The 27,744-nt window shown below is 45.4% G+C and overlaps 2 long non-coding RNA genes and 1 other non-coding gene across 5 annotated transcripts in view; all 3 read left to right on the top strand.

Annotated features, from left to right (window-relative positions):
- Positions 1-225: 225 nt before the first annotated feature.
- LOC110343730 lies at positions 226-12,474 on the top strand. Of its 2 annotated transcripts, none has more exons than XR_005881599.1 (4): positions 226-423; positions 2,451-2,529; positions 9,911-10,021; positions 12,206-12,474. It is a non-coding gene; the product is annotated as an uncharacterized LOC110343730 (long non-coding RNA). The 2 variants fall into 2 exon arrangements; XR_002386043.2 differs by lacking the exon at positions 12,206-12,474 and adding an exon at positions 11,142-12,180.
- Positions 12,475-15,082: 2,608 nt separating this feature from the next.
- LOC106022354 overlaps positions 15,083-27,744 on the top strand; it is a 28,657-nt gene continuing 15,995 nt past the window's right edge. For both annotated transcript variants that reach the window (XR_005881710.1, XR_005881709.1), the window contains exons 1-3: positions 15,083-15,543; positions 24,794-24,953; positions 25,970-26,102. This is a non-coding gene — a long non-coding RNA (uncharacterized LOC106022354). The remainder of the gene's footprint in view (positions 15,544-24,793; positions 24,954-25,969; positions 26,103-27,744) is intronic.
- LOC121144428 lies at positions 19,706-19,811 on the top strand. The gene has a single exon (XR_005881781.1). It is a non-coding gene; the product is annotated as a U6 spliceosomal RNA (small nuclear RNA).

The following is a 27,744-nucleotide window of genomic DNA, read 5'->3' as shown; positions in this document are numbered from 1 at the left end:
GCGTTACGTATAGAAACAGGTCGTTGGAAAGACTTAACCCAACAGATGAGAGACTGAGCATGCGCCTTGGGTAAGTCATAATAAAGTTAACGCTTCCACCTTGGGGGGGGGGCTATGAAGCAGTGGTTCTCAACCTTCCTAATACTGAGACCCTTTAATACAGTTCCTCATGTTGTGGTGACCACGACCATAAAATTCTTTTCACTGCTACTTTATAACTGTAATTTTGCCACTGTTATGAATCAAAATGTAAATATCTGTTTTCTGACGGTCTTAGGCAACACCTGAAGGGCTGTTCAACCCCAGCTTGAGAACCACTGCTCTGGATCAATATGGAAATGTGAGCAGTATCTGCCATGAAATAATCAGGCTGCTAAACTGAGTAGAAACTTAGGATGTGTGCCAAGGACTTCGTCTGCTAAGGTACTGGTATATCTTCACTAAAATGTAGCTTCTAGAATGCTGCTGCAGCATTGTTTACAAGAGTACAAGTTATTTTGTAGGGACTGAGTAATAAGTTATGGCACGTTCGTGTGTTGAGACAGCATGTGCAGGACAGAAAGAATGGAAGGCTGGATGATACCGGTGCTGGATCCTCCTTGAGAAGTACTTTAGGGAAAAGGAGAAATTTGTCTACAGTGCATGCCTACTGGGTTAAAAAAGATAAGAACTTTGTACACATGAAAAACTAAGATTCTCCAAGAAGATTGCAAATGGCTGGATGACTGGTATCCGTTTCTCATGGTGACGCTCACATCAGTGTGCTTGTTGATTTATGCACTTGGATTCCAATACTTTATTTCTTCAGGGTCTTTCTTATAATCACATAGATAAGTTACTACCACAGATGAAAAGGAAATAATCCTAGATTGATTACATTTCACTCCAAGCACAGGGAAGTTGTTTATATTATAGCTTCCTTAATTGGCATCTAAACTCACTTTTAACGGCAGCTTCACTCCTGAAAATCCGATTCATTGAAATTGGAGAAATTCCCTTGATTTATGCATAGAGTTTTCATGTGCCCTTTTCAATGCCTTATTCAAACTAGTAAGCAAGTTGCCAAGTTATGTTTATATAACTCGGAGTTCTAATTAGTTAAGGATGTAGCTCATTTATGTGATGCTGCGTTACAAGCCAAAAGGAGTATTGCAATTTTTAATTAAATGGTTGTCTCAGATCAGAGAGCTACTGAATTTCTTTACCTTCTGTTGTTTTTTTTTTTAAATTTGAAATGTTCCTGTTTACTCTAGGACCAGATTCTGTGTATCTGTTATCTGTTCCTTGGACTTTGCTATCCCCACCAGGAATTATCTGATTGAAGGTGGTGGGAGTTGGGTGTAGATATTTTGTGGTGGGAGTTGGGAGGTAGATATTTTGTGGGCAGAGCTCTTGATTGGTTTGAAAAGTGTTTATCTTTCTCTGTAAAGTTTGGCAAACTGCAGAGCAGGGTATGAAGTTTTGAAGCTAGGCTGGGGTTAGAATCTTGATTCACTAATTAGCAGTTACTTTATATGACTTACTAGGTGTGTCTATTGGAAATTAAAATTTCTAACGTGCAGTTGGTTCACCTGAGGAGTGGGGGAGACAAGAGAAAATACCGAAAGGATTTGGGCGCCATCTGGCATTGCTGTTTTCCAGTTTAGCCTTTAATTTAATGTGGGACTTCACATTGAGTACCCAACACTGTCTCTGTATCATTCAAAACCACATTTTCAGATAACTTCCTTTTGTTCTTATTGTTGTTTGATACACTATCTCTCATGCAGTCAGGGCTGGTCTTGAACTTGCTATGTAACTGGGTGTTGTGGGAATTTGGCCCGATAGCCAATCGTATGGGGCAACTTGGCCCAATGGGTGTGGTTTTCTCTGGAGATACTGACCTGATTAAAACCCGGGTGGTGGCAGGGATGGGGTGTCACTCGCTGGCTTGTACTGTGAAGGGCTCACTGAAGCCATGGCTTGGTGACCTTCCCTGGACCTTCCAGATCACCACTGGGAACATGAGGAGTGGCAGCGCTGCAGCCTCGTGTATTTTGAGTGCACTTTATTGATAAGACCTGGTAATAACCCTGATTTGATCCCAGAGTTACATCCTTCATTAGCCGAGGATTGTAGAGAGCTGCGAAGTGCCGCACCCTTAAGATGGCGCTGGCTTCTGCCTTCTGCTAGCCCGACAGCAAGTGCTCTCTGTGATAAACAACTCCTGTGATAAACAACTCCTTAAGAGCCCCACCTGTATTTGGTTAAGGCTGGATATCAGGCTTGCTTTCGCGCACGTGGACCTATCTGCATGTTCCACGGGGCATACTGGGGTTGGCCACCCAAGGGCTTTTAAGGTGTGGGTTGGCCCTCCTCGGGGTCAGAAGATTGGTCAGAAGATTGTTCAAGGTTCCTGAATAAACTGCTTAAAGAAGAGTCTGAGCGTTGCGTCTTCCTTGCTGGTCTAGGTAGTCTCGACAAGTGGTGGCCCATACAGGGACCCTTTCCAGTCGACTCAGAACTTTCTGCAGTCAGGGCAGTGCGCTGGTAAGTTCCCAAGGTAAGGTGGGGTAAAAAAGGGACCATGACAAGAGCAGGATAAAAAAGGGACCACGATGTAATAATGATAGATAAATAAATAAGCCACATAAAGATGAAAAATACACAGAAAATTTGGATGCTGTACACTATTGTGTTTTTCAATTTTTTTGATTGCTCAGGAAGGAACAACTGCTAAAGTACACTTGATTAAGATTGTTCAAGGTTCCTGAATAAACTGCTTAAAGAAGAGTCCGAGTGTTGCGCCTTCCTTGCTGGTCAAGGCGGGCACGACAGAGGATGACTTTATGCTTCATATCCTCATGCTGGGATTACACGCATGAGCCACCATACCTGGCTCCAGATGGCTTCTTAATAATGTGTTTGGTGTCCTGGGGGAAGTTGTGGCAGTTAAGATCAATATGCATTGTATCCCTGTGTCCTGGCTAGTTTTATGCCAATTTGACAGAAGCTAGGGTCTGAAAGGAGTTGAGGAAACGCCTCCGTAGAGCCAGCTGTAGGACATTTTCTGTGGGGTCACTCCTGGGCTGGGGGTCCTGGGTTCTATAAGGAAGCAGGCTGGACAAACCACGAAGAGCAAACCAGCAAGCAGCTCCCCTCCATGGCTTCTACTCTGCTCCTTCCTCTAGGATCCCGCCCTGGTTGGGTTCCTGTCCTGACTTCCTTCAAAGGTGGACTACAATGTGAAGGTGTCAGCCAGATACACCCTTCCCTTCCCAGCTTGCTTTTGGTCATGGAGTTTCATCACAGCAATAGAAACCCTGACTAAGGCAGCATGTATGAAACTTTGGAAGAATAAATAAATGCGCTATAAAAATAAAAGCACAGGTCACAAAATAGTTGACCATAGTAACAAATGATATTATATGGTTTGGCAATTTTTCTTGCTGTGAAGAGACACCATGGCATGCAAACTCTTATAAAGGACAACATTCAATTGTGGTGGCTGGCTTACAGTTTCAGAGGTTCAGTCCATTATCGTCATGGCGGGACACGGCAGCATGCAGGCAGACCTGATGCTGGAGAGTGGGCTGAGAGTTCTACATCTTGCAGGCAACAGGAAGCAGTCTGAGACACTGGGTGGTATCTTGAGTATACGTGAGACTTCAAAGCGCACCTCCACAGTGACGCACTTCCTCCAACAAAGTCACACCCCAAAGCCACACCTCCCAATAGTGCCACTACCTTTGGGGGCCAATTTCTTTCAAAACGCCACAATCCGCATGTCTACTGTAAGGTAATAATGATGGATATTTACTAGTATCTCCTAAGCACACGGATACTCACACATGATTAAGTGTTAGCCATGCGTTGTCACCTGTAGGCATTATTATTATCAAAGGTCTTCCGTATGATGGTGATGTGTCTGACGTGTGTGAAGATGTGCACATGCCAAGGCATGGGTATGGAGGTCAGAGGGTGACTTTGTGTAGCTGGTCCTCCCCTTCCACCCTTACTTGCGTTTCAGGAATGGAGCTCAGGTTGTGGCTCTTACATGCCAAGTTGAGCTATCTGGCCCAGTATTTTTTAGAACTGCTTAAAAATCAGAAACCCAAAGTCACAATAGAAATCTGAAATCCAGTCGATTGGGCTTCCTCTTGGGAACAGGCAAAGGTTTCATAGTTTAGTCTCGCTGTGTGTGTGTGTGTGTGTGTGTGTGTGTGTGTGTGTGTGTGTGTATGCCCCTGTGTACATGAATATGCATGTGGGTGCCCTTGGAGGCAAGAAGAAGGCTCCAGATTCCCGGAGCTAGAGTGACAGGCCGCTGTGAGCTGCCTGATGTGGGTGGTGAGAACTGATCAGGTCCTCTGCAATAAGAAGGGCTTAACTGCTGAGTTGTCTCCCCAGCCCCTGCATACTGCTGTTACCAATGGCAAATCGACCTACCTACCAACTATTGACTATTGACATGAATACTAGTTTTTTTTTTTGTATTCTAGATAGCCAGAACATTGTAAATCATAAAAAGGTATCATGCATTATCCAGTGCCAAGTACTGTGGATTTTTCATCTGATCTCATTTAACATTAACACATATCAGGCAAAATGTATAATATTATCTCCATTTTGTAGATTATGAAACTCAGAAGAGGTGGGGAGGGAGGGAGGCAGGGAGACAGGGAGGGAGGGAGGGATGGATTGAGGGAAGGAGGGGGAGGGAGGGAGGGAGGGAGGGAATGAGGGAGGGAGGGAGAAAGAGAAGTCATTTATTTCTTGGTGGAGGGCCCACAGCATTTAATTCCTAGTGGCATCTGAAACCAAAACAATGTAAAGAACCAGTATATCTAAATTTTATGTTATAAAAAAGTGATTTTCAAAACCAAGATAAAGTTTATAGAGACAGATATAAGTTATGAGTATACATTCGCCATTTTATGCTCGGCTGCTTCAGCCTCATGGTGAAGAATTGATTCATTATCACCACCCTATCCACTGGTAACTTGATGTCTAAGGTTCCAGTTCCGCTTTTGTGCAGTGGGAATAGCAACGCGTGGCTCACAGGGTGGGTAGCACCAGAAGATGGGATTATTGGTGTACGGCGTAGATTATCTAAACAGAGCTAAGAGTATTACACTTGATTCATGGGGTATAAACTTACGAAAGTGGTGATAGATCCCAGTTCCGATTTGGATATGAAATGCCTCCCCACACTCATATGTTTGAACCCTTGGTCCATAGCTCGTGGTGCTGTTTTTGGAGGTTGCAGAACCTTCTGGAAATGAGGCCTGACTGGCAGACGTAGTGCCGCAGAGGTGGGGCCAGGGGGGTCATAGCTGGCCTTGGCTCCACGGCCATGGAACGGCCTCTGTTGTAGCTTTTGTCCCCCCACCTTCTGCCCTCCCAGGATAGACTGAACCCTCTCAAACACGAATAGCTACTCCTCCCATTAACTGGTCACAGAGATGGGAAAGGTAACTAACGCAGGCTTCACGTACCTTAAAACTTTAGTCAGTGTTAGCTAAGCTAATGTTGACAAAAGCAAGGCAAAGTTACAGAGAAAGCAACAAAAAAGGTTAAGTTAGTTTCAAGTGGATTTACACCAAAGCAGGAGGGGGAAATGTGAGGAGAGGGCTGCCCTGGGTATCCGAAACAGCTCTCCAGGCCCATGGAGGCTTGATGGAGAAGTGGGCCCGAAAGCAAATCTCTGGGTCCACGGAGGCACAGAGACTCCAGGTGCAGCGGGGAGGTGGGGGTGGAAATCAGCTGCCGGAAGTCTAGGTCCACCGAGGCACAGAGACTCCAGGGCTGAGGTGCAGTGGGCCATCAGTCTGGTACAAGACGTCTCCAACTCCACCCCAGTTCTTCAGAAAAAGGAGTCAGGCGCTCCAATGCTTACCTCCATAAATGACGTCTTCAGGGGCGTTCCCTGCTGCTGGCAAAGGCGACGATGGTCCTTGCACTGAAGGTGTGCTAACCTCTGATGGAGAGTAGCAGGTGGGAATGAGGGGACTGAAAATGCTGTAGAGGACCCATTGCCCATGTGGCAGTTTCAGATAGCAGACACAATGCCTGGTCTCAAACAGATGACAGAGTTCTTGGCCTCCTTCAAAAAAAAGCTGCTAGTCAAAAGAAAGAAGTGCTGCCCCAGTCAGTTTTCCAAACAAAGACTAAAATGAGGAAGAATTTCAAACATAAATCAACAGTCTCCAAAACTTGAACACAGAAATCAATCTTAATAAGTTAGCTATTTTCTTATGAAACGGTTATACTTCCTGGCACAGAGCCAAGCGCATAATAGGGCTTCCGTGCCTCCTTTTCTATCTTTTCATGTTTTTCTCACTCAACAAACACGTCAGAGCGTGTTGTTGAAGACACCACACGCTATGGTCATAAGACACCGAGAAATCCAGTTGGTGCTAATCAGGAAATTTCCTCTTTGCTATGCTGTGTAGTCTCTGTCTGTCTGTCTGTCTGTCTCTATCTCTGTGTCTCTGTCTCTCTGTGTCTCTGTCTCTGTCTGTCTCTGTCTCTGTCTCTGTCTGTCTCTCGCTCTCTCTCTGTCTCTCTCTGTCTCTCTGTCTCTCTCTCTCTGTGTCTCTGTCTCTCTCTCTCGTGTGTGTGTGTTATTATTCATAGTGTTATCAATGAACCCCATGAACTACAATAGTGACTGATATGTTAAGATATGTAGTGTGAGTGTATTAGTGGCCTGAATGTTATGGGGGTAACAAACTACTCTTACATATTTGATTTACCATCCTTTCCACTGGAGTAAATATTACTGTAAATCTGGCCATAGACCCATGGAGAGCTCATCGGCCCCCAGTGTGGACCTCCTGCCGCTAACTTGCTGAAAGGGCACAGTAGCAAACTGTTTCCTAAATTTGTATCTCTGCACTGATAAATTGGTGCAGCTCCCAGACCTCATCAGAGGAGTGTTTGTTGGTTGTTTGTTTGGTGCAGTAGATGGCGATTTGTGCAGAAACTCACAACCAATAAAAGTCCAGAGAATAACCATCATTGGAATGTTCAGCTGCAAATCTACCTCATACCCTCTACCCGAGAAGGCTCGGTGACCACTGCAGGAGAGGGGGCAGAAAAACTGTAAGTGCCAGAAGCCAGGGAGGACTAGAATGAGGCTGTTTTCTGGACATGTCAGGGTTGCTGTAGCATGGACTAACATCAGCTGGGATCGTCTGCATGAGGCTTACACACAGACAAGCCAGTCAACATCCCGGCGTGGAATGCGAGAAAACTCATGAGCCTCCACTCCCAACTGAGGAGCTCCTGGTAGCTGATGGCTTCAGGGGGTAGGAGAGTAAGTCCTCGTTAAGGGTGGGCCCCTTGGTAGGTTGACAATGATCCAGTGTTGGACCCCCCCCACCCGTGAGTATATGGCCAGCACAAACCGGATTGGGTGGGTTACAACAAGAAAAGAGTTCACCAAGTCGGTAGGGTGGATCTGGGGACAATGGGGAAGGAGTGGGTACTAAATAATGATCAACGTACACTGTGTGACCATATAAAATTCTCAAAGGATTAACAAAAGTATTATACTTAAGCAAACAAACAAACCCCCAAGTCTTCAGAGCTTCTTGGGAACTGAGGTGACAATACCACAGTAGTGTTTTGTTTTCTAGTGATGACGCTACATATTTACATAATGCATTGTATTTTTAGAATTATTTATTTTCATTTTGCGTGTGTTTTGCCTGCATGTGTGTACACTGCATGAGTGCTTGATGCTCGTGGAGAAGAGGGTGCTGGATTCCTGCACCTGGAGTTATGGATGTCTTTGAGATACCATGTGGGTGTTGAGAACCTAATGTGGGTCCTTTGTGAGGGCAGCGAGTGCTCTTAACTGATGAGCCGTCTTTGCTTTTAACCTTACAAAACGACCTGTAGAAGGCTTGTGGAATCTTATAGGGCCAAGTATTCTCTGTTCTCACAGGACATGAAAGCTAAAGCCTTCTATCAAATAGAAACAGTGTTTTGTTGTGCAGTAAAGGCCAAGAACAGCTTGTGGATTTGCACTTCAATTTTATGAATGGGTTGTGAAAACATGTATTTTCCTATCCCAGAGGCTCTTTTTTCTCCCTTTCTTTTTTCTCTCATACAATACATCCTGACCACAGCCTCCCCTCCCTCCACTCCTCCCCCTTCTCTCCTCAAGATCCACTGCTGCTCCATTTCCCTTGGGAAAAAGCCAGGCCCTCCCAGTGACATCAACCAAACACGGCATAACAAGATGCAATGACCCTAAGCATAAACCTTCCTACCAAGGCTGGAGGAGGAAACCCAGTAAGAGGAAAAGAGCCCCAAGAGCAGCAAAAGAGTCAGAGACCCCCCACTCCATTGTTAGGAGTCCCACACAAACTCCAAGCTAAACAACCACAGAATGTACGCAGAGGACCCAGGGAAGCCCCATCAAGGCTCCGTGGTTGCTTCTTTAGCTTCTGAGACCTCTACATGAGTCATGCTTAGTTGACACCCAGGGCCTTGTTTTCCTGGTGTCCTCTACCCTTCTGACTCCTACAATCCTTCCTCCCCTTCTTAGAGGTTCCCCAAGTTCTGCATAATGTTTGGCTGAGGGTCTCTGTATCTGCTCCCATCAGCTGCTGTAAGAAGCCTCTAGTGACGATTGGGCTAAGTACTGATTTATGAGTATAGCAGAATATCATTAGGAATCATTTCAATAACTTTTTTTTTTGTCAGTCATGTTTGGGTTTACCCTAGGTCTCTGAGTCATCCAGCTTTCAGATCTTGGCCATCCAGGCAATGTTGGGCATGGGCTCCCTCTCGTGGCTTGGGCCTCAAATTGGTTGGCCACTCCCACGAGCTCTGAGCCACCATTTCACCGCTCAGTCTTGCAGGCAGGATACCTTGTGGGTCATTGCTTTTGTGACTGGGTTGGTGTCCCAGTCCCACCCCTGGGAGCCTAGTCTGGTGACAGAAGATGGCTGGTTCAGGCTCCACACCCTCCGTTACCAGGAGTACTTGCTAGGGTCACCCTTATAGGTTCCAAGAAGTTTCTCCTGCACTAGGTTTCCACATTGCTCCCCAAATGCCCACCTATTCCAGTCTTCTCTCCCAATACCCTATCCCTCCGTCCCTCCCTCGCCAGCCTCATTCCTCATGCTCCCATCCCCACTGCCCCCAGCCCACCCATAAATCTGTTTCTCCTTCCCTGGGGTATCGTGCGCCACCATAGACTACCCCTCTTCATCTAGTTTCTCTGGTCTGTGGGCTGTACTGTGATTTTTTTCAGACAATAATCTCTTGTAAGGGAATCATGGAGTTGGCCCGGTGTCGTCCCCTGAGAGGCATGTATTGTAGGTTTTTCAGGTTAGAGTCTGTGGCTCCTGGGGCGCTCCCTGTGTGCCTTCAGTTTCCGAGACACCGAGGCACTCCCTCAGGCAGTGAAGTGTTCAGGGTTCCTGTGTATCTCTGCATTCCCTAGAAGTCAGCGAAGCATACAGAAGCTTGACTGGACAATCAGTCTTAGACATTAACCTTGTGTACCCTGTATGGGTTTTACACATTGTGTCCTGGCAACTACAATCGTATTCTTCCTGGCAGCCACCAGTATATTCTATTTCTGATAAGGGTATAAGAAGTCTGATTGCTTGCAATAAACTTGTCTCAGCTTCAGTCTTGCTGAGTGAGACTTTTCCACCCTGGGCCTGACTTTTGTTCCCACTGACCATATCAGGAGACCCTGGTTTGGTAAGTAAGTGCTGGAATTTTACAACTTCTTTCGTTGTTTTTCCTTTGTTTTGTCTTTGCACAAAACTGGTAATTTGTAATTATTATTGACTGAATGTATCATCTCAATATTCAAGCATTTCAAATGCTTTTTTGGCAACCGTAGAAAATGCCTTGTGTTTCCAGGGTGAATGATCAGCTTGGTTTCTCCTTTAATTAAAAGGGATGCTGGTTACTTTGGTTCCATCAGAGGAGGCAGCTCCGATCAAAAGAAAACTCCTGATGGTTTGGTGGTATGCATCGTGATAGAAGTTGAAACCCTGCAGAATGTTAGGTAAGTGACAACTTACAATTCAACTCCTGTCCCTAGTGCCACCAGAGCATCTGTGGTCAGAATGGTTCCCGTCACACAGTCTTGGACAAATTCCACAGCTCAGAATGCCCACCACTTACTGTGAAGAGATCATATCTTCTAATCCCCATGACCCATAATTTTGTGTTATAGAACTTTAGGGGTCATTTGTGTTTCTTTTTTTAGTTCGCAAACAATAGAAATTATATTCAGCAATCTGAAAGTTCAGGGTCAAGGTGGCAGCAGATTTGGTGTCTGATGGAGGCCACTGTTTGGTTTATCCACGGTACTTGTTAGCCATGTCCTCACACAATGGAAGGTTCTATGTTTTTATCCCTGTAGTCACCAATGTCACCCAACATATAGAATTTTCTACTGTACGCTTGTTTTTTTAAAACGGCACATTTTGGTATCATAGTATATGATCCAACATACTTCTCAGAAAAGATATTGGTAAGTTTTGTGGTCATAGAGAGCCAGGATCTGCTTGTCGCCATGCCACCAGCACTGGGGTCACGGGTGTGCACACTTAGGTCTGGCTTTTCCACAGATGCTGGGGATCTTAACTCTGTTTCCAGCACTTGCACAGTAAGAACTGTCTCCATGGAGCCATTACCCTAGCCCCAATGGCAATTATTATTTTCACATAGTCTCATGTAGCCTGCTGTGTGACAAGGCTGTCTTGAATCCCTGATGTTCCTGGTTCCTGCCTTTACCCCCTGAGTATCAGGATTGCAATCTTGTGACACTATATCAGGTATTAAATATTTTTTAAGCCTAGAAGGGTCTGGTCTGTATTAATATTAACCACCCATGTCTACAAAGCAGAACATAGAGAAAGGGAAATCAACACAACCCAGAGCAATTTGCATGTTTATATAGAGTGTGTGGCCCTGTTCACTTATGTATTATCTATGGCGATTTTTATGACACAACAGAAAAATTTAGTAGTTGCTCATACACCTAGACTATATGGCTTAGGAAATGTAAAATGTTTGCTGTCTGGTCCTACATAGAAAAGGTTTGCAGGCTCTGAAGTAGTGTTCCTGTTCTTTTACATTCATGTATTTTCTTTGTTCAGTCGTGAATGCTTTCATTACAGATCTGGCAGAAGTGCTTCCAGCTATGCTCCCTCCCCCAACTCGTGAGAGTCTGCAGGTCACAAAACTCCCATGAAGCAGTGCATTGTACCACCAAGGAAGCCGAAGGGCTGCCCAGTGTCACAGAATGAATTGTGACTGCATCTTTTGTGGTGGCACTGTGGACCATTGAGAGTAATATGAAGATTACCTTCTGAGCATTTACGCAAGATAATTTAATTTTAGAGCTCATAAACAAGTCAGAGTTATGTGGTTTGACAAAAGGTCTCCTCATGTGTGCAGACCCTTGCCAAAAGCATGATGAAATCCCGAGGCACCGAAGCCTTGTGTGCACTTCAGATTTACACATGGCCAGCAGAATCCGCTAGTGTATGAGTTCATAAATATTGCTGCTGCTATTAGGAGGCACTTGGGAAACACAGACAGTTCTGTGAGAGACAGAAGGACCCTCTTCCCATTGCGGACTCCACATCCCTAACAAGGACACTCATAAAAGCCCTGCAGGCCACTTTTCTTTCTGAAAATGTATGTTTTATAGAGAACATAGTCATCTCCCTCCAGCATCTTGTCTATTTACTCGAACCTTTCTTTGTCCATTAATTGTGTCTGATAGCATCCTGCTTGTGGGGCCACATTTTACAGCTTCTAGAGGTGTGGTTGTGTGCAAAAACAGTGAGGTCAGTCCTAATCAGAAGCCAAAAATTAAATTTGGCCTATTTGCCAAGCTTTTCCACAGAAGCTTAAAATGAAAAACAACTGTTTCTCTCAATGTAGTTTGAAAACATCAGGTAAAATCATAGTGAATATATGAACTGGAGGAAAATTAGTAAAAGAAAAAGTCTCAATTTAAAGTTACTAAAGACATGAGCACAACCATTCAGCAAGGCACGGATAGTTGGGGTTTGTAGAGCTGGTGCTGCAGACTGTTGGGACTGTCCGCTGACCAGTTTCACTCAGCAAGAACTTAGAACAGCCTTTTTGCAGAACATGTGAGACTCTTCTGCTTACTGGTCGGTACTGCTTGTAAATGCCAATAAAGATGCTGTTTGGGTTATTTTTCTCATAGCCACATCAGAATGCCAGATGAGAACACCTTAAGGGGAGAGGAGCTTCTTTTGGCTCACAGATTAAGGGTACAGTCGCTCATGGGAGGGAAGGCGTGGTGACAAGAACCTGAGGCAGCTGGTCGCGGTCCATTCATGTCCGGAAGCAGAGAGAGACGGATGCTGGTATACATCTCGTGTCTCTTTTTCATCCACTCTGGGACTCCAGCCTACGGGATGCTCAGGAGTGCATCCTCAAAAAGATAAGTTCTTATAAAATATATATTAGTAATTATGGGCTAATAATCAAGTCAGAGCTAGCCGATAAGAAACCAAGCAAACGGCCAACAGCTTCATGATTAATACAGTGTCTTGTGTGTTATTTAGGGGCTGAAAGCAGCAACAGGAACCAGGTGGCAGGCAGGAAGACTAAACATTACAATAAACCAAGTTTACTAGAACTTGAAGGCTCTTCAGGGACCTTCAACTTAGTTAAACCACTAGGTTGTGCAGCAGATCACGGAGGGTAAGTGACTTGGTTAGTGTCGTTCAGCAGAACCAGGGTTGGGTCTACAATTCTTGACTTATTAAGGCCAGTCACGTTTCCAGTATAGCTTAATTTATAAAATCAGATCACATCTTTCCACGGCATAACGAAACGATTACTTCTGAATAAGTAAATATCACTTTAGGCTTTGGGAAACGCCTTCCCATGTGTCAAGCTCATAATAATCTCCATAGGAATCCCACGAAGACAGCAAAGCTCTGGGCGGTTCAGTAAACTGCCCCGTGCTGCCCAGTGAGTGAGTGCAGGACTTAGGGTCAAAGCTGAGCCCGTCTTGGTCGGAGGCCCCTGGCTGTTCCTCCCTGGACATTGGGTAGGAATGTGGTCTGTAATCTCTGCATCAGGGTGTCGGCGCAGGCAGCACACAGCTGTGCAGGTAGGAGAAAGGCTGGGTCCACTGTGGAGACTGTTGCAGCGTTGATTGGCAGCCGAGGAGGAGCGGGGCTGGGGATGAGGACCATGGGCTCTGTGGATGGTCGCTTAGACAGCCAGTGATGTGGGGGTGGCTGCAGTTCTCAGGGATGGGCGAGTTGTGCTCCCTGCTTTTGCTCATGGCACTGCCTGTCCGTAGAGTTGATTTTTACTTCAGAAGATTATCTAGCACATAGTTGATGTTTTTATTAGAATCTTATGTAGTTCAGGTTCCAGGGCCTTGTTAGAACCTCCCACTTGTTAAATATGTAGCCTGAATCTTTTAATAAAATACTTCTGGGTTTAATAAAACACTCCTCTTAAAAACAAGAGCTGTAGGATACCTTTCATGATTGCCTCCCTCCCTCCCTCTCCCTTCTTTTCCACACCCCAGTCTCCACCCCTTTTGCCCCCTATGTTGGGAATTCAGCCCAAAGAGTCCAAGCAAACTAGACAGACGCTCTACCCCTAAGCTTTATCCCCAGGCTGACTTTTATGTTTTCTTTTTGTTTTTAAATTTATCCTCATTTGAATAATCAATATATTTACTGAATTTCACACACACACACACACACACAAGTTTTGTTTGTTTTTGTAGTGCTGGTCGTTGGGCCTGGGCTTTAGACACCCTGGGTAAGTGTTTTTCTGAGCTGACCCTCCAGCCATGGCTTTATGGATCTCAACTTCTAACCTTTGAAGAAAGAAATGTTTATCTCCAAACAGGAGACTAGTGGTGTTGGAGAGACGGCTCAGAGGTTAAAATTCCCAGCAGCCACATAGTGGCTAGCAACTGTCTGTGATGAGATCTGGTGCCCTCTTCTGGTGTGCAGGCATACAGGCAGAATACTGTATACACGATAAATACATCTTTTTTTTCTCTTTAAAGGAGACTAGTAGGTATAGAAGAAGCCTATTTCAACTGCATGCATAGAAGGGCCTGCCCACTGTGAGTGTGATCTACAAAGTCCTTGAATCAGCAAGGAAAGCCTCTCAGAACAGTGTGTGGATGCAATGACCCAGGCGTCCTGTGGTTAAGCATACTAGCAGGAGTAAGTCTGAGCTCAGGGATGCTTACATACGCTGCCCCCCCCCACTGACTCAGCAGTAAAGATGGAGTAGATTCCAATGTACAGCTTGGTGAACGAACGGTGGTGGAAATACAACCCGCAGCAGAGCCTGTGGTGTGGAAGCTCACTGTGGAATGAAAATGATTTCAGAATGTGGCCCGGTTTCAGCGCCATGTGTCCCCATTTGAAGCATCATGTCAGTGTGAGTTTAATCTGCATTCCTCGGAGCTTACTTTTCATTGTGAGGGTCTGTTTGCTCTCTGAGGCTTTCAATTTACTGCCATGCTATTGCAAAATGTGTCACTCAAAGTTGCTGACCCTGTTGCTGTCAGGAAAGGGAGGGAACCCCACAGGCCAGGACAGAGCTGCTTTGTGAAGGGACCGGGAGTCACGCCCACCTCCTTCTCTGTCATTCAGCTCACCTCCACAGTTTCTTTGTCCCTCTCTTTTTGGTGATTTTTAAATTTTTCTCTATTTCCAGAATTGACCCTATCTTGCTTATTTTTTATGCTTGTCTTCATATAAGCGCTCCTGTCCCGTCTTCTTCCCTTAGCCCGGCAGGGTTAGCATTCTCTTACATTCCTCTTCCAAGCTTGCTTAGCTGTCTCCTCCCTGTGCACATCATCTTCGTTTTCCCCTTTGTCCACACAGAAGTTGCTGCATTTGGTCTGTCTGTCTGTCTGTCGGTGCGTGTGTGTGTGTGTGTGTGTGTGTGTGTGTGTGTGTGTGTTCTCTCTCTCTCAGTGTGTGTTCTCTCTTTCTCTTTCTGTGTCTGTATTGTCTCTTATTGTGTATGTGTATGTTCTGTCTCTCTGTCTCTGTGTGTGTTCTGTCTCGGTCTCTCTCTCCCCTTGTGTGTGTGGGTTATGTATGTACTCACGTGAATGGGTGTGGGTGCACACGCATGTGTGTGCAAGTGTAGCTCAGAGGTCAGTACTAGATGTCTTTCCCTACCTTATATTTTGGGACAAGGTCTCTCACTGAAGCTGGAGTTCATTGGTTTGGTTAGACTGGCCGGCCAATGAGCCCCAAGGCTCCTCATGTCTCTGCTTCCCTGGTGTGGTAGCTGGAATGTAACCGGGCCCCATAATCTCATAGGGAATGTGGCTTGTTGGAGTGGGTGTGGTCTTGCTGAAGGAAGCGTGTCACTGTGGGGGCGGGCTTTGGTCTCTCTTTTGTTTAAGCTCCCATCAGTGTCACATTGGACTTCCTGTTGCCTGCAAGATGCAGATCTCTCAGCTGCTTCTCCAGCTCCACATCAGCCTGCACGCTGCCATGCTCCCCTTCATGATGATGATGGAATTGAACCTCTGAAAGTGTAAGCAAGCCACCCCAATTAAATGTTTTCTTTACGAGAGTTTCTGTGGTCATGGTGTCTCTTCATAGCAATAGAAACCCTAACTAGGACACCTGACCCTGGGGTTACAGACATGGGCCACTATGCCTAACTTTTTACATGGGTGCTGGGGTCTAAAGTCATCTTTATGCTCTCCCAGCAGGAAGCTTACTGAGCCACCTCCCCAGCTCTTGGATACTATTTAATTTGAATTCCTCCTTGGCAGGATGGATGTATATGGATAACTATCTCAAAACGGAAAACATAAAAAGAAATCCATAAATTCCTCCTTGGATTCTGAAAATAAGAGAGGCACTTCTAAGCGTATACACTACGCCCTAAATGTTTCTCAGGAAGCAGGGGTATCTTTCCCAGTAAGTACAGGCAACCAAGGAATGCTGAGAACAGGAGAAACAGTCTTCCCCAGGGATGAGCTCCCGGATTGCTTATCCAAGTGGTCAGCCCTCAAATCACGTGCAAACAAGTAACACCAAACTGGACCGAGCAGGCTGTATTTACATATTTATGCATACATGTATACATGGGCATTTAACAATAACAATTTTAAATGAGGCCACGGATTTGAAAAGGAGTAAGGAGGGGAATGGCAGGGTTTGCTGGGAGTGAGGAGAAGGGGGAGATGATGTAGTTATATTTTAATTGGAAAAAGCTGGGGGAGAAGGTAGCAGATAAGTCCAAAGCATTTGTCACATTCGTGTGACTGGCATTGCTGACACTAGTCCACCCGGTGACGAGGTACATCTCACTGACACCAGTCCACTCGGTGACGAGCCACGCCTCATTGGACCTTCTTACTAGATTATGGGCTCATAAAGCATTCCCCAACACTTCCTTCAAGGAAGGCAACACAACACTGTGGGAAAAACATGAGCTTTTAAGTCAGACAGATGGGAATATGGGCTCAGCACAGTGTCATGGGGAGACTCCTACCATCAGTTATTGGTTTGTTTTTATTATTCAGTATTGCAGGCTTACAGAGAACTACCCTGGGACATCTGCTTACCCGCTGTTTCTCATCGTCAGGCTTGCCATTCTTCCACGTGACCCTCAGAGGTTTTATTGTTGCTATTGTTGTATGAGTTAAAATGTTTTAGACATAATCACTCTGGTTAGGAATTCCTTTGGCTCTGAAATGGGTGTGATTACACCTGCATCTCAGGATTGAAACACATCTAAATTAATTGTCTGCCATATGAGTAGTCCTTATAAAGGCCTTCCTTACCATTTTCGTGTGTGTGTGTGTGTGTGTGTGTGTGTGTGTGTGTGTGTGTGTGTGTAGAGAGAGAGAGAGAGAGAGAGAGAGAGAGAGAGAGAGAGAGAGAGAGAGAGAGAGACATGGTGACTTGTGGTCGATTTCATGAATCATTCACCATCGCTCTCACCTTCCTCCTTGGTCACTGAGTCAGGGTCTCTCAGTCCAACCCAGAGCTCACCGATGCGGCTAGTCTTTCTAGGTAGCTCATTCTGGGCATCTCCTGCCTCTGCTTTCTGAGGCTGGAAGGACAAGACAGGCTGCCGCACCTGCCTGTTTCTGGGGATCCCAGCACAGGCTCTCACACTTAAGAGGTAAACACATTACATGTGGAGCTATTTCCCTGGTCCCGCTCCCCTTTTTAAGCGTGACATCATGAACGCATCATTTCAGTGGACTTTTAGATTCTTGATGAAATATAAAACCTAACGGAACATAATGTTGATGATTAAAAGATGCTGTTGATATAGGTAATAAATATGATTTCACAACTACTGCTTAGTAATATAACCCCAAATTTAACAGTTCTCAAAAGTAAATTTTCTAGGTCTCACATTTTGACAAATGTTAGAAACTTCAAGTCCTGAGTGGGTTTTCTCTGGATGTGTTTTAAAAATAACATCTTCTAGTCACTAAATTTAAAAGTTGTTTTTTTTCCTTCCTGGCACATAAACCCTGAAGTGCTTTCTAAGTGAGATTTCCAGATGCTGAGAAGGGAAGGGCTGCTCCTGGTAACTATTGTAGCAGCTGCCCTAATAAACTGTCCAGGCGACAAAAGAGTGTGGGGGATGGAGGGGGGCTGGAGGGTGGGGGGACACTTCAGCACCAGAGAACCGGTGCTCAGATGTCCGGAGCATTTGACTCCAGCCAGCAGCTCTCCTTACTCTTGCTACTGTTCCCTTCCTGTGGGAATCCCCGGCCCTTGAGTCTTTGGGGGAAAGTCCAGCTTAGGTATGCCAGGCCTGCTGCCCGTACCTCAGAACGGAGCTGTGGACAGCGAGACTGACCGCTCAGTGGATGGAAGCATTCATCGTCTAAGCCTGACTGCTTGAGTTTGATCTCTGGAGCATACAACTGAAAGAGAGAACTGAATTCCAAAAGCTGTCTTCTGACCTCCAAACGTGTGCCATTATTCATGTGGACACACACACACACACACACACACACACACACACACTAACATAAGCATAACATAAATTGATATTCCTTGGTTGTAGGCCACAGACCACCACATGGTTCAATAACTAGACCTTTGTTTTCCAATGTCTAAATCCTGTCTTGCTCCCTTGTTCTGAACTTTTTTTTTAAATTTTTTTTGAGACTAGCTCTTGGCTCTCTTTTTGATAGTTGAGGTCATTCATTCATGCTCAGTTACTAAGTTCCAGGCACTAGAGGCACCTTGTCAGGTACAGAAAATAAAATAAAGTGAAGCCTGTTCCCCACGCTGCAGAGTGCTAGTTTATGCAGACGTGTTGTGGCTGTGCTGAGCTGATTCAACAAGGTATAACCCTTGGGTCTAGCTTGCCTGGTGTCTTAGCTAGGGTCTCTGTCGCTGTGAATAGATGCCATGACTATGTCAACTCTTAGGAAAACATTTAATTGGGGCTGGCTTACAGATCCCGAGGTTTAGTCCATTATCATCAAGGTGGGAATAATGGCAGCATGCCGGCAGACAGTGTTGGAGAAGTAGCTGAGAGCTCTGCATTTGGATCAGCAGCTGGAAGAAAGAGACACTGGGCCTGGCTTGACCTTTTGACACCTCAGAGCCCACCACCCCCTGTGACACACTTCCTCCAGCAAGGCCACGCCTCCAATAATGCCACTCCCCGTGAGTCTATGGGGCCGTTTTCGTTCAAACCACCACACCTAGGAACATCATACCACAACCCAGCCCAGGCCTTACCGCCTCCTGTGATAACCTACTACAAGACTTCCATGTTGGTAATCCTTTCATATTCGTCTTGTTAAGGGTGGTCCTTGATTTCAGTAACTGGTGTGACTTAAAAGGCCAACTTAGAAGGTGTGACAGGATTCTTGGCTGGTTCTCCCTTGAGACAGACGAGTCACCATGTCGGGAGGAAGCCCAAGCCACGCAGAGAAGCCCTGTGCAGTGAGAGGCTCCTCCTTCCCCACCACCTCCTTCCCTGTGTAGTAGCCTGCTGTCTGGTTTCTTCATTCGGGTTTACACATGATGCCTTTTTTCCCCCCTCTAATTTAAGGTAGGAGCTGAAGTGTCTGAGACATTTCTTTTGTAGGTTGTTGAAACCAAAAATTTCATTTTAAATACTCCTTTAGTGGTCATTCATAGTTGGAATGTACTTCAATTCCTCTTCTCTGTACCACGGCCTGAAAATTCTTTCAAGCCAGTGTGTTGGGAAGGTCGTGAGGCTCACCTCATTTGTCCCTCACTTATCAGAAATGATTGTTTATCACCTGATAGCCAGTGTTTTGAGAGCCACTGTCATATATGTAGTCTCCCCCACCCCTAGTCCTTTAGGGTAGTTGGGTAGTTCCCAAGTATGGTTCTTATTAATATACCATACTTGGGAACAAAAGTTCACATGCATTTTAAAGCAAATATTCTCATTTGTGGGCTTGTTTTGATCATAGCATGCGAATTGCTGGGCATATTTATCCTAAAATGTCTCTTTTCTCTTACTTTCCAGGCCCCAGCCTTGGTTCACTATTCACTGAGACTCATTGCTATGTGGTATTGGACACTCACTCCTCTCAAGGAACTCCTAGTTTACCATTATCATTTACTTACTTATGATTTCTGTTTGACTTCCTTTCATTCTCCTCTCTGTAATATGATTTGAATGATGCAGTTGAAGCCAAAAACTCAATAGCTTATTAACTCAAAAAGTGAGGGTGTTTGTTTCGGCAGCACACATACTAAAATTGGAATGACACAGAAGAGTAGCATGGCCCCTGCACGAGGATCACACACACACACACACACACACACTAAAATAGAAAGAAGTAAGGGACTATAGACAGTTGATCCAGGTCACTCAGTTAAATTCTTCTGGAAACAGCCTTATAGACACACCCAGATGTGTGCGTCCATGATGATGCTAAATGCAGTTCATCTGAAAATGAAGGTTAAGCATTGTGGTATTTTGAATGAGAATGATACCCACAGAGTCGTATGTTTGAATGCTTGCTCCCCGGTCAGTGGAACTCTTTGGGAAGGATTAGGAGGTGTGGCCTTGTTGGAGGAAGTATGTGACTGGGGATGGGGTTTGAGGTTTCAAAGCCCACACCGTTCTGTGGTGATATTTTGTTTATGATCTAATAAGGCTTGCCTGAAGATCAGAGTGCAAAGCCAGCCACAACCATAGAGGCCAGGCAGTGGTGGCACACGCCTTTAATCCCAGCACTTAGGAAACAGAGGCACATGGATCTCTGTGAGTTCAAGGTCGCCCTATGTGGGAGTGAATCACACCTTTAATCCCAGCACTAGGCAGGAGGAGACAGGAACGCATTGCATTCTCAGGGAGTCTGAGGAGTAGGGCAGTCAGGAGCAGTCTGAGGTTTGGGGGTTTCACTTCTTTGTTCTGGTCATTGGTAGAGGTGAGAACTCTCTAGTGGCTGGCTGCTTTGCATATCTGATCTTCAGACTGAAGAGACCATTCCCAGTCTCTCGCCTCCCTCTCTCCCTCTCCCCCTTTGTCTGCCTCATTCTTTGTGGATCAGATGCAAGCTCTCAGCTGTTGCCCAGCACCATGCCTGCCTGCCTGCTGCCATGCTCCACCTTGATGCTATGGACTCCAGGACTCTCTGGAGTGGGCTCAAATGAAATACTTTCTTCTATAAATTACTTTGGTCATGGAGTCTCTGCACAGCAATAGAAAAGTGTCTAAAACAACCATCCCACCAGTAAACACAACCACAATGAAATTACTGCCCTTGGAAAGCTTACATTCGTGTGTGTGTGTGTGTGTGTGTGTGTGTGTGTGTGTGTGTGTGTGTGTGTGTACGAGCGGGCTCATGCATAAGAGTGTGCCTGCAACAGCAGCATTTTACAGAAGCATCTATATCACCAATCACACACAAGAGATGAGCATTTACTTCCTTAGAGTCTCAGCAAGGAGGAGGTTGTAGGCTTGCAGCTGTAGACTTAAGAACGACTTCTTGAGGCCAGTCTGGCCATGTGCTTTTTAGTCTTTGCTGTGACAAGCTGTTCTGTCTGCTGCTTTGGTATATGGGAGGCTTGGGCTTTTTTTCTAGAAGTGTATGTTATGAAAGTAGAGACCAACTGACCCCCAAAGGAGACTAAGATAATACCTCTAGAGATTTGATTGTGTCACGAGAGTATTTTCTGGGGAGGAAGATGGAGGGATTCAGGAACATTCTGGAGAAGGAGAACTGGAGGGGAGCTTCGGTTTCTCCTGTGACACACGGATTTCAGGTGTGCATCCTGTGATGACGTGCGGAAAGGCTTGACCAGGAAGCACAGTTCTTACAGCTGTGAGTCCTGTGATGACCTGGACAGAGACTTGACCACAAAGCACAGTTCTCACAGAGTTTTGTTTGTGTGGCTATTGGGTAATTGCTGACTGAGTGCTTTGGAAAAACAGCTAAGTAGCTTTTGAATCTTGGGTTAAGGGCGTTTTGGGATCTCTTTTCTCTGTCGCTTTTTGGATCTAGATTCTCAGGCTCTTCCAGGGCTCCAGCAGGAAATTTAGATTTAATCTCAAGAGTCAGTGTTTTGTCTGGTGTCTCTTTTAATGTAATGCAGATGTTAGGATGCTTTATTTGATTTGAACAGTCATTGACTCTGCTCTATTCCTCATCGCTGTGTAATGGGAAACAGTCTAACTCCAGTATTCATTAAACTCAGAGTATGTACATGGAGAGGGGAGATATATTTAGGCTATTTACATAGACGACAAGCCCTTAAACTGTTGCAGTGTTTGAGGGAAAAACATCTCCTCTGGGTGGGGAAGACAGAAAAACAAACAGTAAAAAGAAGTGTTCATTGGAAAAGCGCCCCTCCCAAGTGCTCTTGCTTTGAGTCGTGTCTGTTCATTGCCTGGATGGTCTGTAGCGTGGCTGGGATATCACTTCCCAGCACATTCTGTGCGCATACTTTCTCCCTTACAACACACCATTGCACAAGTTCCCGAAAAATCACCTGAACATCTCAGTGACTGTCCCAGCGTATGGCCCTCCCGTCAGCTTGCCAGAGGAGAACAGCATGTGACTGGTGACTTTGTGATATAGTAAACCCAGTCATATTCACCTGTCATTGCTTAATCAACTATCTGAGTTCTTATTTCCCCTTGGTGTCAAGTTTATTTGGGAGGAAAACAAAACCCACTGTATAATGTGGACACATACTGTGAGCCTTAGTTATGTGGTGTATGTATTGTTTCTTTATTGGTCTAATGACCTGATCTTCCAATAATCTAAAAAATGAGTCACAAAGTATGTTCCCTTTAGATTTATGTGATCATAGACATTTTTGTTTATTTATGTTACTGAGGAAATAAACATTTACATATGTCCTCAGGCACCACAGACTTTTTTTGTTCTGGCAGTTATGACTAATCATGTCATAGTCAGAGCTGTCCAGAGATGGAATTGTGGCTTCTCCTAGGATGTAGTAGCTATTGGTCAAATCAGCTAGGTGACTGGAATGTGTCCAGGTAGCCTCATGAGTTGTGTGAACTTTTTCTGAGCACAAACAAATGTTCACTCACCCTAGATAGGGCATCAATGACAAACACTTTGGATCTCTGAAGTTCTGTTTGTCATAGTCCTCTGCCTACCTCTTTTCTCACATGTACCGTGACTTCCGCCCTTGTCCAGTGGCTGGGGGGGGGTTTCCAAGGTGGGAGATGAAGAGCAGCAGGGCAGGGAGGCCAGGGTGTGCTCACAGGGAGGACCGTGATGGGTTTGTAAGTAGGATTGAGCTCAGAGACTTTTGTGTGGCAATGACGAAAGTGTATCAGACTTCTGAGAATTAGCAGGAAATCTACCGTGTGTGTGTGTGTGTGTGTGTGTGTGTGTGTGTGTGTGTGTGTAAGGCTGATCTAAAGAGAGCCCTGAAGAGCTTGTATGAAGTTTTGTTCTCTTCACTGTCTCACACCTTCCTGTTTTCTTCCCTTCCTCTCTCAGTGGCTTTATCCCATGTGTGAATAAAGACCACAAGGCTTCAGGAGGTCATTCTTCTGACAAATGCTCGTCCAAAGTGGTGGTGTGAGTCTTTGAACCAGGCTTGCTTTGACCAGTTTGGCCATCTTCGATACTCCATATCTCATTTCTGTTTTTTGGCAACAGCAGGTCATGCCTCACAGGTAGTGAAAGTTGTGGCAGGATGTGTTGTGCTTTCTGGATCTTATTTAAACTCAAAGTTGTATGCATTCAGAAGGTTCTTATGGTTTCATTGTGAACCACTCTCCTAATCACCCCCACAGGATCACGTGCTTGAGCATCTGGTCCCCAGCTGGTGGTGCTGTCTTGGGAGTTGGGGACTGTTTATGACGGAGGTCCTAAGGGAGACCTTTGACGCTTTTAGCCAGCCCTGTTTCTGGCCCCATTTTCTTCTTCCTGTGGCCGCCATATTGTGGCCAGGCATAGCTGCTCCTTCCAGTATGTTCTTTCTGCCATGATGGACTAACATCCCGTGAAACTGTGAGCCAAGTCAAACCCTTCCTTTCTGAGATGGCTTCTGTGAAGTACTTTGTCACGTGATGAGAAAAAAATGACTAAACACAACTCATTACTGAAGACTTTGGATCTATAGAACTCAAAGTTAAGTCAGGTGTTTCGACTTTCAAACCTGCTAATAATTATATTGTCTTGCAAATTCATGTATGTTTGGAGGACCTAGAAAAGCTAATTCTGCGTAGGATGCCATCAATTAGGTTGTCCCAGTTTGGTTGGCAGGGTTTAGTTTGCCTGACACAAGAGAGGTGTATTTCAACTTCAGCATCAAAAGGACATCTGAGTGGGACATTTTTGTCAGGTACCCTGATACCACAGGTAGATGTAGGAAAGATCTATTGTATACCTGCAAAAGAGTAAGTGAAAAGGACAAACAATATCTTGGCATCATTATGAAGATGATTTTACTCTTTAGTGCCGAGGACGCAGTGGAGGGTGCTTAAGACCCCAAAGGCTTAGGGGTTGCATTTCAAGGATCACTGGTGTAGAAGACTGCTATGTTTTTCCAACTTGGTATTTTATTTTTCTTGGTCATGACCTTTTGGTTGTAGCCATGTGGTTTTATGTAAGGAAAGTCTAAATTAAACACACTGAGTAATATTTGTTGATAGGATTGAGTCAGGCTCTAAGCTTGCGATAAAGTGGTAGCTTTTAACAATTGTGATGCTGACTTTCCATGCTCAGAGTCAGCCACATTTCATTTCTTCTTCCCATACGTGATTTTGTCTTTCTCACTCAGACCTCTTGGACTGTTTTTTTTTCTCTAATGTAAATCACATTTTGTTCTCAGTGTTAATGGAGGGCAAAATGGATTTGGAGCAAATAACACTGAAGTGAAATTCCGCTGTGATCCCTTCCCTTGCTTTCATTTTTATTTAGTAAACTGAGTTTTGGTAAGTGCTCTATATTGCCAGAGGCTAGGGACATAAATTTATAGACCACGTGGTGTCACCTGAAAACAGTGTCCAAGTAGGAACAGCTTCAACAGCCGTAGGCACACGTAATGTGCTTGTGGCCTAGTTGCCTTGCGTGAAGCCTGAGTGACATGGTGGGGTGCTGCTCCCTTCTGTTTTTAGTACTTTCTTATGATATTTTACTTCTGTCGTGTGATATGTATGATATGTGTGAGCGCAGGTGTGGATTTGCTGTGGTGCCGGACCTGTGGATCAGAGGACAGCTTTGTTCTTTCCCGATGGGCAGGGATTAAACTGAAACCACCAGGCTTGTGCGGCAAGCGCTTTTGTCTAACAACCCATCTCACCAGCTTCTCCCCTCTCTTCTCAGACAGTCGAAGGTGGCCAGAGATCTCCAGTCCCAGCAGTGTCAACGGAAACCACTTAGGTAGGATGTGCAGATTCCCGAGACTCCCTTTGCTCAACAAGGAGACCAAAGCTCAACACTCTTCAGCGAACCAGCGGAGTCTTTGTTCTTCTGGGAGTTAAAGGTAAGCCAGAAGAGTTGGAGTGTGTGACAGGTGTGGTGGGTCAACTGTCAGGAGGGGAGGCGGCTAGAGTTGAAAATGGTGGCAGGAGGGATCTGAAAGGGAGCAGTGGTATAGGGACTGGTCCGAATGGCACTCCTTGTCACACCATGTAGTTATGGGTGGAGACAGCAATACCAGGTCCCTGCTGCCACCACCAGTCAGTCCCTGCTGGCAGTGATGGATGTAGCAAGTGCTACCAACACTGTAAGCCTATTGCTAACTCGGCAGTCATTGTTTTACTAAACCCTCATGACAGTATCCACGTGGGCTCTTTTCATCCCCTAGGGCTCATACTCCTTAACTGTGTCAGTTAACCGTGTTCTAGGTGACAGGGCTGAGATGCTAAGCCAGACAGAGGCAGTCTAAATAGGTCTGGAATTGGGAAGTGACAAGTTTAGTATAATAATTAGAGGAATAACCTCTCTAAAAATGCACACAACTGTACACTGTGCTGTAACACAAAAAATAAAAGACCCAGACAGATATTGGGGTTCAAGCTTCAAGCTGAAGATCAGAAAAGCAAAGCAGCCAAGTTACCTGCTCTCACCTCTACCTCAGGCTGAAGGGCTGATCCTGTCTCCATGAGCTCTCACTAAGCCTCAGACTGCTGCCTCTTCTCCATGTAGCTGGAGAATGAATGCCCTGTTTCTGTCTTAAATACCTCTCAGGAGCCCTGGGATTAAAGGTGTGTGATCCTAAGTGCTGAGATCGCCTTTGTGTGAGCTGTTGCTTTTAAGACCGAATCAATTTTGTGCAGTCAGTGTGGCCTTGAACTAACAGATCCATCTACCTCTTAATCCTGAGTCCTGGGATTAAAGGAGGGTAGCACCGCTGCCTAGCTTCTAGAGCTAACTAGTATGGCTGCTTTGCTATTTTGATCTGCAGTGGCTTTAATAAATCATAAGCAATTTATCACCACACTGTGCTGAGTGTTTGTGTATATAACTTTTGTTTTTGCTTTTTTGGTTTTGAGACAGGGTCTCTTTGTGCAGCCCTGACTTGTCTGGAACTCATGCGGTAGACCAGACTGGCCTGGAGCTTACAGAGACCCGCCTACTTCTGCCTCTCAGATGCTGGGATTAAAGATGCGTGCTTCCACACCCTGCTCACGTATGTAACTTTTATGGAGCACTTATAATGAAACACGGGGATTATAACAGTCTCCTTCTTGTGTGCTCAAGGCCCGTGTTTCATATGAGGTGCGTGCACACGTGTCAGTGGATAACGTGTTAAGTAACCAGACTGTGGAGACAGGGCCTTGTCGAGGGTCACTGAGACCACGTGGGGAGTGTCTGAGAGAGGCCACCCCTCACTGAGCCTGTCTTCTGCCTTCCTAGAACACAGGACTGGACAGCTCACTACACTTGGCCTCAGCTGAAAAGCTGAGAAGTGACTGAGATGGGGCTTGTTACAAAGAACAGATACTTCCTTTCTTTTTAAAATTACATGTAATTACTGAATGTACACGTGGAGGTCAGAGGTCAGCTTGCAGGAGTTGGTTCTCTATTTCTACCTTGTGGGTCCCAGGGTTTAGCTCAGGTTGTCAGGTTTAGCCATAAGCACCTTTACCTTCAGGTGGTCCTGGAATTTATTTCTTACGGTTCTGGAGGCTATGACAGGAGGGACTGCGTCATCTCATACATGCGTATCTTCAAAGTCTTCTCGATGGGTGTTAGATCATTCATGAGGATGGGTGCTTAGGATCTCATCACCTCCCCACCTGCCATCCCTTTTGTTTTGGGGATTGAGTTTCAACACTCACTTTTGGGGAACACACTGAACCCAAAATAATCTCTGTGTGTCATCACCAGGCTACTGAGAGCCATTACCCTGATGAATGGGTCAGTGGTCAGCTTCACTTTCCAATATTCAGAAGTTGGGAGTACAGAGGAAGGTAGGGAGTGTAAACCACACTGTGTTAAAAGTGAATGGTGTGTGTCTGGTGAAATATGTTCTGTAAACTTCCCCAAAGCTGTTTTTAAAGTTACAACAAATGAAAGAAGTTTATTTCAGAGGACACATTTCCTATAACCTCTTCATTAGACACAGCCCAGGTTTTCCTGCCCTCAATACTAGGAAGGTGTTTCCTGGAGGAAGTTTGGGGGAGACAGCAGGGGAGGAAGAGGAAGTGTTTATAGATAAAGAAGACTTTTAATGAGCTTTCTTTAGCCTATGTGGTCTCCCTCCCATCTTGACACGAGTTAGTTTAATCATCTGTGCAGAGGGGTGTTAGCCAGACGAGTTTGACATCAGGGTTCCAGCTCTGGTCCGGTTTTTTCCTGGCCCTTGGTCCTATTCACCATCATGAAGCCACTGGAAAGGGTGGAGAAAATCAACCCTGGGCATCACTGCTCCAGAAAGGGTGTCACAGCTACGACAGAGTCTACATGGCAAACACGTGGTCTTTTATTGTATTTTGGGAGTGGCGGAGAAGGGGCATGAACTCGCTGGAAGTAAGGCTGTGTCTTTTTGTGGAGGAGGGCACGTGAAAGACAGCTGTGACGTGAAACAGTTACCTGTGGCTTCTACCTGTGTGGCAGCCCTGGGAGGAAAGACAGGAGGCGGCAAGCCTGTTCAGTGTGACCTTGTGTGGAAAACCTTGGGGATTCTGGAAAATGTGTATTGAGAAGCGTGAAGGAATCACATGGAGCTTTAGAAATGAAAACAAAACTAAACAGCTTCACACTGAAAATTCACTTTGCACATTTGTCTGTGATTTCTATCGCTTTACTCATTTGCATAGGGAGTGGCC

Source organism: Mesocricetus auratus, unplaced genomic scaffold (genome assembly GCF_017639785.1).
Source record: "Mesocricetus auratus isolate SY011 unplaced genomic scaffold, BCM_Maur_2.0 Super-Scaffold_100015, whole genome shotgun sequence".
In the NCBI taxonomy this organism is placed as follows: Eukaryota; Metazoa; Chordata; class Mammalia; order Rodentia; family Cricetidae; genus Mesocricetus; species Mesocricetus auratus.
Note: the sequence above shows the minus strand (reverse complement) of the source record. Positions and strands in the feature narration are given on the sequence as shown.